Source organism: Triticum urartu, chromosome 2A (assembly GCF_056163025.1).
Source record: "Triticum urartu cultivar PI428250 chromosome 2A, HENAU_Tu73, whole genome shotgun sequence".
Classification (NCBI taxonomy): domain Eukaryota; kingdom Viridiplantae; phylum Streptophyta; class Magnoliopsida; order Poales; family Poaceae; genus Triticum; species Triticum urartu.
Genome location: NC_141874.1, coordinates 743,815,372 through 743,826,977, shown reverse-complemented (window position 1 = coordinate 743,826,977; position 11,606 = coordinate 743,815,372). Strand labels below are relative to the sequence as shown.

The 11,606-nt window shown below is 48.0% G+C and overlaps 1 pseudogene; it reads left to right on the top strand.

Moving 5' to 3' along the window:
• The first annotated feature begins 3,558 nt into the window (after nucleotides 1-3,558).
• On the top strand, nucleotides 3,559-5,155 carry LOC147987564 (pyruvate decarboxylase 2-like; annotated as a pseudogene).
• The last annotated feature ends 6,451 nt before the right edge of the window (nucleotides 5,156-11,606 follow it).

The window sequence follows — 11,606 nt, the reverse complement described above, 5'->3', positions numbered from 1 at the left end:
TTGCTTGAATCTGATCCTTTCTATGGCTATGAATCTGAAACTTTTGTGGCACATCTTACTAAATTAAATGATATAGCCACCTTGTTTACTCATGATGAGAAAACTCGCTATTACTTTATCCTTAAGTTGTTTCCGTTCTCATTAAAGGGTGATGCTAAAACATGGTTTAATTCTCTTGATCCTGGTTGTGTGCATAGTCCCCAGGATATGATTTATTACTTCTCTGCTAAATATTTCCCCGCTCATAAGAAACAAGCTGCTTTAAGGGAAATATATAATTTTGTGTAAATTGAAGAAGAGAGTCTCCCACAAGCTTGGGGGAGGCTTCTCCGATTACTTAATTCTTTGCCTGGTCATCCTCTCAAGAAAAATGAAATACTTGATATCTTTTATAATGGACTAACCGATGCTTCCAGAGACTATCTGGATAGTTGTGCTGGTTGTGTTTTCAGGGAAAGAATAGTTGATCAAGCTGAATTGCTATTGAATAATATGTTGAGTAATGAAAATGATTGGACACTTCCTGAACCAACTCCTAAGCCAACTCCGAAGAAAAGGGGTATTCTATTTCTCAGTCCTGAAGATATGCAAGAGGCAAAGAAATCTATGAAAGAAAAAGGTATTAAAGCTGAAGATGTTAAGAATTTACCACCTATTGAAGAAATACATTGTCTTGATAACCCGACATAGGTAGTGAAGGTAAATTCTCTCTATAGATTTGATGAAGGTGATATTCCTCGTTACAAGTCTGCTAACCAATGCTTAGATGAGTTTGATAATTTTATTGTTAAGCAAGAAAACTTCAATGCTTATGTTGGTAGACAATTGAAACGCAATGCTGATATGCTTGAACACTTGAGTGATTATATGGCTAGTGTTAAAGGTGAACTTAAACTTATTAGTAAACATGCTTCTATGGTTACCGCTCAAGTAGAACAAATACTTAAGGCTCAGAATGATTTGCTCAATGAATTAAATAATAAGAAAAATGATAATGTTGTTAGAGCTATGACTAGAGGGGGTAAAATGACTCAGGAACCTTTGTATCCTGAGGGCCACCCTAAGAGAATTGAGCAAGATTCTCAGAGAACTAATGTTGATGCACCTAGTTCTTCTATGAAGAAGAAAAAGAAAAATGATAGGACTTTGCATGCTTCTAGTGAACCTATTGTTGACACACCTGAGAATACCAGTGATATTTCTATTTCTGATGCTGAAACACAATCTAGTAATGAACATGAACCTAGTGATAATGTTAATGATGATGTTCACGTTGATGCTCAACCTAGCAATGACAATCATGTAGAGATTGAACCTGCTGTTGATCTTGATAACCCACACTCAAAGAATCAACGTTATGATAAAAGATATTTTATTGCTAGAAAGCACGGTAAGGAAGGAGAACCATGATTTCAGAAACCCATGCCTTTTCCTCCTAAACCATCCAAGAAAAAGGATGATGAGGATTTTGAGCGCTTTGCTGAAATGATTAGACCTATATTTTTGCGTATGCGTTTGACTGATATGCTTAAAATGAATCCTTATGCTAAGTACATGAAAGAAATTGTTACAAATAAAAGAAATATACCGAAAGCTGAAATTTCCACCATGCTTGCTAATTACACTTTTAAGGGTGGAATACCAAAGAAACTTGGAAATCCAGGAGTACCAACTATACCATGCTCCATTAAAAGAAACTATGTTAAAACTGCTTTATGTGATCTTGGAGCCGGTGTTAGTGTTATGCCTCTCTCTTTATATCATAGACTTGATTTGAATAAGTTGACACCTACTGAAATATCTTTGCAAATGGCTGACAAATCAGATGGAGTCGAAGAAGGGGGAAGCAACTCATGCTGCCAAAGAGTGACCCCACTGCCGCCGCCACCGCTGCCACCACCGCCGGTTGGGCAGATCTGAGTCGCTTCCACCCTCGGTGCCAAGAACAGAGGAAGGGCTTGTTCTAGGGCTAGGGGCGAGCGAGTAAATGGGGAGTGAGGCTATATTTCGCGCTATCCCGTCTCCACTGATTTCCCTCTCCCACCATCTCTGCCCCGATTCCCCCTGCATTGCGGCGTACGCCGTGCTCCACTCTTGCGCCCGACTCAGCCTGGCTCACCGGAAACGACCGATTCAAGCGTTCCCAACAAGCCAGACTCTGGGCTGCTTTAAGGTTCATGCCCATGCGAGCTAGACCTCCCTGTATGGAATCAAACAGACTTTTTTCTTTCCACACAGGACTGGTTGGGCTATATGCAGGTAACCAAACGCATCTTTAGATGTGCAATGACTAAGAGCATCTCCAACAGCGGCGGCAAAAACCCCGCGCACGCAGTAAATTGCCATTTTAGCACGCGTGGGACGTTTTCGCGCGCTCCAACGGAGGCAGGAACCGATTGTGCGCGCGGGGGGGGGGGGGGGGGGAGCGGGAGGTCGCGCGCTAGATTTGACGCACCGCTTCCGGCGCGCCTATAAATTGATGCGCCCGCCACACGGCCTCCCATCGCTATCCACATTGCCACGCGCTCTCTCCCTGCTTCCTCTGCCACTTCCTCGCCCCGCCACTGACGCGCCACAACCACGCCACCATGCCGCCGCGCCGCCTGGGATCTTCGAGCTACCCCGGCGTCCGCCAGCGCCCCTCCGGCGCCTTCGACTCGGGCGATCCTCGTTGGGAAGACGCGTGGCTCGATACCTCAGACGACACCAGCGAGAATGACAATGATGACTCGGAGTAGGTTCTAGTTGCACCGTAGTTTTTATCTAGTTGCGCCATAGTTTTTATCTATCTATGCTATGATGAACTATGTGCGCATTGTGAAATATCTATGTATCATTTTTTATCTATTTTAATCTATGCATATGTTTTTTTATTAGTTCGGGGTTCATATGTTTGTGCGAGAGCGCGCACAGTATGTTTACAGTGGCCGCTGGAGCCAGCGCTCCGCGCCGCGCAAAAATAGGCGTTCGGCGCGCTGCAAACGCTTTTTTAGTGTGCCGCGCGTAGGGCGGCTGTTAGAGATACTTTAAGAGCATCTCCAACAGAAGCACGATGTAAGCGACGCACGGTATAAAAACTACTTTTAGCGCACGCGGATCCAATTTGGAGTCTCCAGCAGCCGCACAAAAAGCTTGTGCGCGCTATAACTAATGCACAGCGTGCGCGCTATAAGTAATGCAGCGCGCGCATTAAAAAGACATCACGCGCAGCATATTTAGTGCGTCCAGTCGCGCGCGCTGCAAACTCTGTGCTGCTACAGACGGGACCGCTTGATTGGGACCGCTGGACTCATGCGCGCAGTATATTTTACAGCGCGTGTTGGAGCAAACGTCTTCTAGCATCCTAAAAACCTACTTGCACGATGTAAATCCGTTTTTTGGGCGCCGCGTATTGGGCGGCTGTTGAAGATGCTCTAATGCACATCTAGATATGTCCTATAAATTAACACGACGGCTAGATAGAGGCCAAACCATCCCAAGAGGGTGTACTCCTACTCTCTTCCTTCTCCTCGCGTACCGTACCGGCGTATGTAGCATCTTGAATCTTGTTTCTTGATCATGGACAATGGTATCGGATCGGTGGACCGGCCCAAGGCGGTAGGAAACGGCATGGTGGCGTGCCCCGCGGTCTTCCACACGTCATCACTGGCGCCCACGATCCCCTCCGCCGAGGCCACGCTGGGCAGTCACCTTGCACGGCGGCTGGTGGAGGTGGGCGTCAGCGACGTGTTCGCGGTGCCGGGCGACTTCAACCTGACCCTCCTCGACCACCTCATCGCCGAGCCCGGCCTGCGCCTCGTCAGCTGCTGCAACGAGCTCAACGCGGGCTATGCCGTCGACGGGTACGCGCGCGCCAAGGGCGTGGGCACCTGCGCCGTCACCTTCACCGTTGGCGGCCTCAGCATGCTCAACGCCATCGCCGGCGCCTACAGCGAGAACCTTCCCGTGATCTGCGTCGTCGGCGGGCCCAACTCCAACGACCACGGCAGCAACCGCATCCTCCACCACACCATCGGCCTCCCCGACTTCTCCCAGGAGCTCCGCTGCTTCCAGCCCGTGACATGCCACCAGGTCGTCATCAACAACCTGGACGACGCTCACGAGCAGGTCGATAAGGCCATCGCGACGGCTCTCAGGGAGAGCAAGCCCGTCTACATCAGCGTCGCCTGCAACCTCCATGGCGTCTCCCACCCCACCTTCTTCGGCAACCCCATCCCCTACTGCATCGTCCCGAGGCAGAGTAGCCAGATGGGACTCGAGGCGGCGCTGGATGCGACGGTGGAGTTCCTCAGCAAGGCAGTGAAGCCGGTCATGGTGGCGGGGCCGAAGCTCCGGGTGGCCAAGGTGGCCGCGGCGTTCGCGGAGCTGGCGGACGCGAGCGGGTACGCGGTGGCGACGATGCCGTCGGCGAAGGGGCTGGTGCCGGAGACGCTGCCGCGGTTCATCGGGACCTACTGGGGCGCGGTCAGCACGTCCTTCTGCGTGGAGATGGTGGAGTCAGCGGACACGTACCTCATCGCCCGCCCCATCTTCAACGACCAGAGCTCCGTGGGGTACTCGTTCCTGCTCAACAAGGAGAAGGCGGTGATTGTGCAGCCCGAGCGCGTCACCATCGGCAACGGCCCGACGTTCGGGTGCGTCATGATGAAGGACTTCCTGTCGGGGCTAGCCAAGCGTGTGAGCATGAAGAGGAACACCACGGCATTCGACAACTACAAGAGGATCTTTGTACCGCAGGGGCAGCCGCTGGAGACTGAGCCCGGCGAGCCGCTGCGCGTCAACGTGCTGTTCAAGCACATCCAGCAGATGTTCACCGGTGACAGCGCCATGATTGCCGAGGCCGGCGACTCATGGTTCAACTGCCAGAAGCTCAAAAGCTCCCTGACGGCTGCGGGTAAGCATGCACGTTCTCCATCTGACTGACTGACACATCTCCACTGCCTGCTGAATTAACATGAGCTGTAGGTACGAGTTCCAGATGCAGTACGGGTCCATCGGGTGGTCCGTCGGGGCGTTGCTAGGGTACGTGCAGGCCGCCATGGACAAGCGCGTGATCGCCTGCATCGGCGACGGGAGCTTCCAGATGACGGCGCGGGAAGTGTCGACGATGCTGCGGTGCCAGCAGAAGAGCATCATCTTCCTCTCAAAGCAGTGACATTCGAACCAAAATCATCATCTTCTGCATCATGCCTTATGGCAAAAGATGCTAAGGTAACTGAATACTATCTATCTGAATTCAGTGATGATGAATCTGGTGATGAATTTGGACCCAGCTATGCAAAACTTGCTTCCCTTGCCACTAAACAACAGAAAGCTATGGAACATATTCAAAAACTGTTAGACAAAAGCAATGACCTGTTGGACGCTGAAATGACTCGATCTCGGTCCTTAATTGAAGACATAAAAAATCTTCATGTTAAGTATGAGGAACTTGAAAGTCGTCATGAAACGCTCTCAACAACTCATGAAAAGCTCTCCTATGATTATTTTCAAAAGAAACAAGAACTCGAGAAATTGAGAGCGGCTCATGAAGATCTTCAAAAGGAAAACGAGTCACTTCGCGCTGAACAGATCAGTCCCGCTCAGGAAGGATTTGAACCACCCTGTCTTAAATGCCTTGGGCGTGATGACGCTACTTCTGTTGCTGAATGTTCTACTGCTGCTACTGTTGCAATATCTTCTACTGTTGATGTGATAACTAACCCCTCTGCTGAGGATGCCACTTCTATTGCTGATGAGAATGCCGGGTTGAAGACATTGCTTGAAATAGGGATGTTCAAAAGTCTCAAAGGGCATCAGACACTATGTGATGTCCTCAAAAGGCAGATCCTGAACCGAAACCCTAGGAAAGAGGGTGTTGGGTTCAAAAGGAAAATGAATGCTGATGGCTCTTACTGGAAACCTGAGCAGTACCCCAAAACCACATGGGTTGCTGCAAAGGGACCTTCAGTGGATCCATCCACCCTATCTGGCTTCACTTGTGCTAATCCCATTGTTATTGATGAATCCTTTGATGCAAACTATAAACTGTTTAAGAATCAGAAGGGTGAAGTGTTTGCCAGGTATATTGGTACTAACTGCAGGAATGGACCGCCTATGAAGAAGGTCTGGGTGCCGAAAAGGTGTTTGGAGAATCTTCCTGTGAATGTCATCATGACACCACAGGTGAAGAAGACAAACTCCAGACCACAGGCTTCATACGGTCCAAAGGCTTCATATAGACATAGGACTCACCTGAGTCGCACTAACGCAAATGTTTTGCAGGGAAGCCATACTCAGGCCTGTGAATATGAGCGTGTTTCATCAAACCGCCATGTTCATAAGACCAAGAACTATTCTGCTTATTCATATGAGTACTATTTGATGGGAACGTTGCAGAAAACAAAAATTTTCCTACGGTTTCACCAAGATCCACCTATGAGTTCATCTAGCAACGAGTGATTGGATTGCATCTACATACCTTTGTAGATCACGCGCGGAAGCATTCAAAGAACGGGAATGAGGAAGGCGTACTCGACGTGATCCAAATCACCGGAGATCCTAGCGCCGAACGGACGGCACCTCTGCGTTCAACACACGTACAGTCAGCGTGACGTCTCCTTCTTGATCCAGCAAGAGGGAAGGAGAGGTTGATGAAGATGGCTCCAGCAGCAGCACGACGGCGTGGTGGTGGTGGAGCTGCAGTACTCCGACAGGGCTACGCCAAGCACTATGGAGGAGGAGGATGTGTTGGAGAGGGAGGCACCAAAGATCTGTCATGAGAGGCCCTCCTTCCCCACTATATATAGGGAGTCCAAGGGGGGGCGCCGGCCCTAGGAGATCCAATATCCTAGGAGGGTGCGGCCAAGGGGAGGAATCCCTCCTCCCCAAGGCACCTAGGAGGTGCCTTCCCCCTTTGGGACTCTTCCCTTCTTGAACCCTAGGCGCATGGGCTTCTTGGGGCTGGTGCCCTTGGCCCATATAGGCCAAGGCGCACCCCCTACAGCCCATGTGGCCCCCGGGGCAGGTGGCCCCACCCGGTGGACCCCCGGGACCCTTCCTGTGGTCCCGGTACAATACCGGTGACCCCGAAACTTGTCCCGATGCCCGAAATAGCACTTCCTATATATAATTCTTTACCTCCGGACCATTCCGGAACTCCTCGTGACGTCCGGGATCTCATCCGAGACTCCGAACAACATTCGGGTTACTGCATATACATATCCCTACAACCCTAGCGTCACCGAACTTTAAGTGTGTAGACCCTACGGGTTCGGGAGACATGTAGACATGACCGAGATCGCTCTCCGGTCAATAACCAACAGCGGGATCTGGATACCCATGTTGGCTCCCACATGCTCCTCGATGATCTCATCGGATGAACCACGATGTCGAGGATTCAATCAATCCCGCATACAATTCCCTTCGTCAATCGGTATGTTACTTGCCCGAGATCCAATCGTCGGTATCCCAATACCTCGTTCAATCTCGTTACCGGAAAGTCACTTTACTCGTACCGTAATGCATGATCCCGTGACCAGACACTTGGTCACTTTGAGCTCATCATGATGATGCATTACCGAGTGGCCCCAGTGATACCTCTCCGTCGTACGGAGTGACAAATCCCAGTCTTGATCCGTGTCAACCCAACAGACACTTTCGGAGATACCCGTAGTATACCTTTATAGTCACCCAGTTACGTTGTGACGTTTGGCACACCCAAAGCACTCCTACGGTATCCGGGAGTTACACGATCTCATGGTCTAAGGAAAAGATACTTGACATTGGAAAACTTTAGCAAACGAACTATACGATCTTGTGCTATGTTTAGGATTGGGTCTTGTCCATCACATCATTCTCCTAATGATGTGATCTCGTTATCAATGACATCCAATGTCCATAGTCAGGAAACCATGACTATCTGTTGATCAACGAGCTAGTCAACTAGAGGCTTACTAGGGACATGTTGGTGTCTATTATTCACACATGTATTACGATTTCCGGATAACACAATTATAGCATGAATAAAGACAATTATCATGAACAAGGAAATATAATAATAATGCTTTTATTATTGCCTGGCATATTTCCAACAGTCTCCCACTTGCACTAGAGTCAATAATCTAGTTACATGTGATGAATCGAACACCCATGGAATTCTGGTGTTGATCATGTTTTGCTCTAGGGAAAGGTTTAGTCAACGGATCTGCTAGATTCAGGTCCGTGTGTACTTTACAAATATCTATGTCTCCATCTTGAACATTTTCACGAATGGAGTTGAAGCGACGCTTGATGTGCCTTGTCTTCTTGTGAAACCTGGGCTCCTTGGCAAGAGCAATAGCTCCAGTGTTGTCACAGAAGGGCTTGATCGGCCCGGACGCATTGGGTATGACTCCTAGGTCGGTGATGAACTCCTTCACCCAAATTGCTTCATGTGCTACCTCCGAGGCTTCCATGTACTCCGCTTCACATGTAGATCCCGCCACGATGCTCTGCTTGCAACTGCACCAGCTTACTGCCCCACCATTCAAAATATACACGTATCCGGTTTGTGACTTTGAGTCATCCAGATCTGTGTCGAAGCTAGCGTCGACATAACCTTTTACGATGAGCTCTTCGTCACCTCCATAAATGAGAAACATTTCCTTAGTCCTTTTCAGGTACTTCAGGATATTCTTGACCGCTGTCCAGTGTTCCTTGCCGGGATTACTTTGGTACCTACCTACCAAACTTATGGCAAGGTTTACATCAGGTCTGGTACACAACATGGCATACATAATAGAACCTATGGCTGAGGCATAGGGGATGCCACTCATCTCTTCTATATCTTCTGCCGTGGTCGGACATTGAGCTGAGCTCAATTTCACACCTTGCAACACAGGCAAGAACCCCTTCTTAGACTGATCCATATTGAACTTCTTCAATATCTTATCAAGGTATGTGCTTTGTGAAAGACCTATGAGGCGTCTTGATCTATCTCTGTAGATCTTGATGCCTAATATATAAGCAGCTTCTCCAAGGTCCTTCATTGAAAAACTCTTATTCAAGTAGGCCTTTATGCTATCCAAGAGTTCTATATCATTTCCCATCAAAAGTATGTCATCTACATATAATATGAGAAATGCTACAGAGCTCCCACTCACTTTCTTGTAAACGCAGGCTTCTCCATAAGTCTGCGTAAACCCAAACGCTTTGATCATCTCATCAAAGCGAATGTTCCAACTCCGAGATGCTTGCACCAGCCCATAAATCGAGCGTTGGAGCTTGCACACCTTGTCAGCATACTCAGGATCGACAAAACCTTCCGGCCGCATCATATACAATTCTTCCTTAAGGAAACCATTAAGGAATGCCGTTTTGACGTCCATTTGCCATATTTCATAATCATAGAATGCGGCAATTGCTAACATGATTCGGACGGACTTTAGCTTCGCTACCGGTGAGAAAGTCTCATCGTAGTCAACCCCTTGAACTAGTCGATAACCCTTAGCGACAAGCCGAGCTTTATAGATGGTCACATTACCATCCGCGTCTGTCTTCTTCTTAAAGATCCATTTATTTTCTATGGCTCGCCGCTCAACGGGCAAGTCAGTCAAAGTCCATACTTCGTTTTCATACATGGATCCTATCTCGGATTTCATGGCTTCTAGCCATTTGTCGGAATCCAGGCCTGCCATCGCTTCTTCATAGTTCGAAGGTTCACCATTGTCTAACAACATGATTTCCAAGACAGGGTTGCCGTACCACTCTGGTGCGGAACGTGTCCTTGTGGACCTTCGAATTTCAGTAGGAGCTTGATCAGAAGTATCTTGATCATCATCATTAACTTCCTCTCTAGTCGGTGCAGGCACCTCAGGAACATTTTCTTGAGTTGCGCCATTTTCCGGTTCAAGAGGTAATACTTCATCAAGTTCTACTTTCCTCCCACTTACTTCTTTCGAGAGAAACTCTTTCTCTAGAAAGGATCCATTCTTGGCAACAAAGATCTTGCCTTCGGATCTGAGGTAGAAGGTACACCCAATAGTTTCTTTAGGGTATCCTATGAAGACGCATTTTTCCGACTTGGGTTCGAGCTTTTCAGGTTGAAGTTTCTTGACATAAGCATCGCATCCCCAAACTTTTAGAAACGACAGCTTAGGTTTCTTCCCAAACCATAATTCATACGGTGTCGTCTCAACGGATTTCGACGGAGCCCTATTTAAAGTGAATGCGGCAGTCTCTAAAGCATAGCCCCAAAAAGATAGCGGTAAATCGGCAAGAGACATCATAGATCGCACCATATCTAATAGAGTGCGATTACGACGTTCGGACACACCATTACGCTGAGGTGTTCCAGGCGGCGTGAGTTGTGAAACTATTCCACATTTTCTTAAGTGTGTGCCAAACTCGTGACTCAAGTATTCTCCTCCATGATCTGATCGCAGGAACTTGATTTTCCTGTCACGTTGATTCTCAACCTCACTCTGAAATTCTTTGAACCTTTCAAAGGTCTCAGACTTGTGTTTCATTAAGTAGACATACCCATATCTACTCAAGTCATCAGTGAGGGTGAGAACATAACGATAGCCACCGCGAGCCTCAACACTCATTGGACTGCACACATCAGTATGTATGATTTCCAATAAGTTGGTTGCTCGCTCCATTGTTCCTGAGAACGGAGTCTTGGTCATTTTACCCATGAGGCATGGTTCGCACGTGTCAAATGATTCGTAATCAAGAGACTCTAAAAGTCCATCAGCATGGAGCTTCTTCATGCGTTTGACACCTATGTGACCAAGGCGGCAGTGCCACAAGTATGTGGGACTATCATTATCAATCTTACATCTTTTGGTATTCACACTATGAATATGTGTAGCATTACGCTCGAGATTCATTAAGAATAAACCATTCACCATCGGAGCATGACCATAAAACATATCTCTCATATAAATAGAACAACCATTATTCTCGGATTTAAATGAGTAGCCATCTCGAATTAAACGAGATCCTGATACAATGTTCATGCTCAAACTTGGCACTAAATAACAATTATTAAGGTTCAAAACTAATCCCGTAGGTAAATGTAGAGGTAGCGTGCCGACGGCGATCACATCGACCTTGGAACCATTCCCGACGCGCATCGTCACCTCGTCCTTCGCCAGTCTCCGCTTATTCCGCAGCTCCTGCTTTGAGTTACAAATGTGAGCAACTGCACCGGTATCAAATACCCAGGAGCTACTACGAGTACTGGTAAGGTACACATCAATTACATGTATATCACATATACCTTTTGTTTTGCCGGCCTTCTTGTCCGCTAAGTATTTGGGGCAGTTCCGCTTCCAGTGACCACTTTCCTTGCAATAAAAGCACTCAGTCTCGGGCTTGGGTCCATTCTTTGGCTTCTTCCCGGCAGCTTGCTTGCCGGGCGCGGCAACTCCCTTGCCGTCTTTCTTGAAGGTTTTCTTACCCTTGCCTTTCTTGAACTTAGTGGGTTTATTCACCATCAACACTTGATGTTCCTTTTTGACTTCTACCTCTGCTGATTTCAGCATTGCAAATACTTCAAGAATGGTCTTTTCCATCCCCTGCATATTGAAGTTCATCACAAAGCTCTTGTAGCTCGGTGGAAGCGACTGAAGGATTCTGTC